Raw genomic sequence first — 4395 nt, forward strand, 5'->3', positions numbered from 1 at the left:
AGTGAATAAAAACGAGTAATGTTTTATTTTGCTAAGAAACTGTATTTCAAACTCAACAGCACCAAGTAAAAAAAGCAGTGTTTTCAGTTTTGCAATTAAATTTGCTATTCAGTCACTTTTGTTGGCGCTAAGGTGCGCTATCAGCGGTAAAGCGCGAATATGTTAGTCTAAAAATAAACAAAAGCGCAATGAAGAAAACAAGTAATGTCTTATTCTGGTAATAAACTGTGTTGTAAAGTTAATAACATGAAGGAAAATTAGAAGCGTTCTCATTTTTTCAAATAATTTTGGTGCAGGGTAACTTCTTCCGCCATGAGGGCGCGCTGGCAGTGGTATCGCATGAACATGGCGGCCTGCAAGGAAACAGCTGATTCCACGGTATAGTTCCCGATTTTTTGCGTGTCGTCTAAAAGCAAGGTACTTTGCGGATGTTTTAAGTGCGCAGAAAAATCTAACTGAAGCCAGTGAATGCTACGGGTCTGCGGAGATCAACTTACATGGAGCGCTGGGCTCGAAAATCGACGAGGACAACATATTGTGGTAAGTGTGCATTTGCTTATTATCGATGGCAACAATGGCCTAAAGATGCTCTTGGGTTGACGTGTGGGATGTGTGGTTGTTTTTTGTTTGCTAAATACAAGACGACAGGGAAATGTGACATATGAGGCGAAATAGTTGTATGGCTGCATGATCGTCTGTTCATTGTATGTAGGTGTGTAAGTAAGGAACGACCAAGGACGAGAAAAACGATTAGGCGCACACTACCAACCGTCTTGCTCGTCCTTGCTGCTTCGTAACCTTGTATAAGTTGTTGCAATAGAGCGCACGTCAATGCTCTGCTGTGTGAACCCGAGTTATATATAGCATACGTCCGCGTGAAGCCAAGCTGTACTACATTCCCCATTATTCCCTATTTCATGCCCTGACCGATACCAAGAAATCGCTGGCGGAATTGGCATGAAATGCCGTTATCATTTCAAATGGCCACCATGTCTGCTAAGGCGAGCACACGCGTGTCTAAGGCACGATACCTTTTAATGGTCGAGTTCATGAAGCAGCACCCGGCGCTAGCTCACGCTGCGTCACCCCTTTCCGGGGGCTACACGGCGGCTCGCAGGCGCGAGCTGTGGCAGGAGCTTGCGACCCTGCTCAACGCCGTGGGCCCCGTTGCCAAAAATGTGTCCCTCTGGCGCCACACGTGGCAGGTGTGGTGCACCCGCTGCAAGAGGGAGGCGGCACAGTTTCTGGCAGCGGGAAGGTGAGCGTGTCAACAACGGTCTGTCGAATGGCCCTTCCTGTCGCAGGGGCACTGGAGGCGGTAGGCTGCCGGGGCTGCCAGGCCGCGTGTGCAAGCTGCGGTCGCCAGGCCTCGTGCAAGGCGTCGCAGCTCCTGTTTTCTTCCTCCAGCCAAATATGTGGTAAACCGCGGTGACGTTACTAATAATGAGGGGGAAATGATAGTGGAGGCTAATGAAGAATAATGAACGTCAACCTCGGGGCCATGTACTGTGAGCAATGCACACACAGAACGAACTTCGAGACACTCGTGCATGAACGTGGGGCGCTGTGCCTCTTGCAGAACCAGCCCCGTGTGTCCGTGGGGGAGATACCAGGGACGAGCGGCCTGCAGCAGGCAGAGGCGCGCTCTCCATCTGGTAAGTGAATTTTAGTCATTTGATATGTACACCTAACAACTTGTGCACATTGTTGACCTCATTGTGGTTTTTCTTTTAGTTAGGAAGGGATGCGAATGCTGAGGTAACAAATGCAAACTCGAGTTATGTACCTTATACTATCTTGCCCTCTTGGTACTGCTGTTTTTCTTGTGTCTCAGTACCTAGTAACTGTGTTTTGCGCCAATACACGCTCTGCTGAAACTTTCCACTAAGCAGTGCTGTCTTGTGGAATGAATTCACATAGATGGTACCTCCCAGACAAAGAGGAGCTGGAGGAGGAGGGCATGCCTTGTGACACAGCCTGTGAGTTGGTGTTCCAATATCAGGCTGCACATTATCCATTTCGCAAGCTACCTAACATTAATACCATTCGCAGGAGCAGACTATCAGTACCGCTTTAGAATACCCACACAAGTTTGGTTTGGATTATGGGGCTTTAACGTCCCAAAGCGACTCAGGCTATGAGAGACGCCGTAGTGAAGGGCTCCGGGAATTTTGACCGCCTGGGGTTCTGTAACGTTCACTGACATCGCACAGTACACGGGCCTCTAGAATTTTGCCTCCATCGAAATTCGATCACCGCGGCCGGGATGGAACCCGTGTCTTTCGGGTCAGCAGCCGAGTGCCATAACCACTCATCCACCGCGGCGGCCACCCACAGAACTGTCTTTCATATGCACCACTGGTACTTTGTGCAAGCTTTTTTCCTCTTACAATGGAAACTGTGGTGTCTGCGATGGTTACACAAATGTGCACATTGAAACAATGCTGTTTTTGTCATACCGCTGATTATGAATGCTTTTATGTACTGCTCCCTAGTATGCATGTCAACAGCCCTCTGGGATATTGCACCAAACAGTCAGGTTATTGCACATCGTGCTCCACTATATGGCAAGTGTACATTCAGTCACTTTCTCCTTTTGACAGCTACACAGGAGCAGCCAGCTGTGGTGCCGGGCCGTCCGAGCCAGCAGCAGCGGAGCACGCGGGCGGAGGAGGTGCACCAGCTGCTAGCGGAGACCCGGCGCACCAACGACCTCCTCGCAGCCCGCAATGTTGAGGACATCGCATTTCATGCACGCCTCCTGGAGGTATGTGCACACAACACCCACCACAGTGAAGGAGAAGCAGTTGCATGCAACATGTATCTACATTCACAGTTCGAAACCTATGCCTGGCCTCTATATGACAGCGTGTTGAGTGACATAGTCCATATTTCAGTAGGTGATCTTTAATGTAAAACGAGCCCTCCATGTCTGTGAAGTGTGCGAATGAAGCTCCTTTTATGTGCAGCACCACAGCCAGGCAGCAGAAGTCCGCAGCCTCACTGCTGCAGTGAGGGACCTCACTGGTGCCGTGAGAGAAAAAGCTGCAGCAATGGCGCAGGCAGCAGAGGCAGCAGGGCCGATTCTGTACACCTCACCGAACAAGTCATGCTTGCGGTGCCTTTGATAATGCGTATCCTCCAGAACCAGGTACAGCCACCGCAGTAACTTGTTCGGTGGGGCTTTTTTTTTTCCTTTTTTACCCGTTTTTTGCCTTCTGCAAGGTGCAGAATATTTTTTAATTTCCCTGCCAGGTGCAGGTGTTATGTATATATTTGTTTTCCTTCTGCAAGTTGCAGAATATTTTTTTTAATTCCCTGCCAGGTGCAGGTGTTATGTATATATTTGTTTTCCCTCTGCAAGGCGCAGAATATTTTTTTAATTCCCTGCCAGGTGCAGGGGGCTTATGTATGAATGTTTTTTTTTCTTTTGTACTTTTTAGCTTGTGCGAAGTGTACAGGCTGTGCAATATTCGTTGTCCACTTCGGTTTCGTGTTTCAATGTGTAAGCATTGCTAGTCCCATTACGAGAAAACTTGACGGCATGTATGAGCACTCGCAGACGGTATAGAAAATCCCAGTCATGTCAGGATAAATTTGCCGTCATCAAGTGGTCGCATGGCGCACACAGCAAGCCGAGGGCCGCCTTTCCTGACGGTCTTATACATGATATTCGCCTTATGCACCCCCCACTGGCTGAGTTCAATATGGTGCAACTTTTCCCTGATACATTCGTGTCAAAATTGCAACCAACCATTTCTCGTGCAGCGTTCCAGGTGGTGCCATACGCACGTGCTTTCACATTCCCGCACATAACCAGTCTGAAGTGTGTGTGTCAATTTTTTGTGATGGTACCTTGCAACCTTATGAGCAGTCCAAAACAAAGATATTTCAGAATGCAGTGAAGGTACATATACAGTCGATCCCGGATATATCGAATTATTGCCTATATCGAACAGTTGAAAAATCCCCTTGGGAATCCCATGAAAAAGTATAGCGCTATAGTTCGCGCATACAGAACTCCCGTGCACCGGCATATCGATGTATCGAACTCCGTGCTGAGCTGCACTCCGGCAAGTGCGCTTCTCCTACCATACCCCACCCCCGCAAGTGCGCTTCTCCTCACGAAACATCGCGATTTTCCCGCGATCTGACGCGCGCCGCCCCGCACTCTGAGAAAGGGGCGTGTGAAGGCACGTGACGAGGTGCACTTGGAGTGCGATTGGGTGTGAAAGGGAAGCGGGAGGGAGAAACCACGCTGACCGCAGGCGCCCATTTCCTGTGTTTTGGTTGGCTGACACCGCTGGCGCAGCGAGACGAACGAAGTCAGTGCAGCCTGGGCTTGTAGTAGTGCGGAGACGCGGAGCGGTGCGTCTTTTGATTCGCTTTGTTCTT

This window comes from Amblyomma americanum, chromosome 5, assembly GCF_052857255.1.
Source record: "Amblyomma americanum isolate KBUSLIRL-KWMA chromosome 5, ASM5285725v1, whole genome shotgun sequence".
Lineage (NCBI taxonomy): Eukaryota > Metazoa > Arthropoda > Arachnida > Ixodida > Ixodidae > Amblyomma > Amblyomma americanum.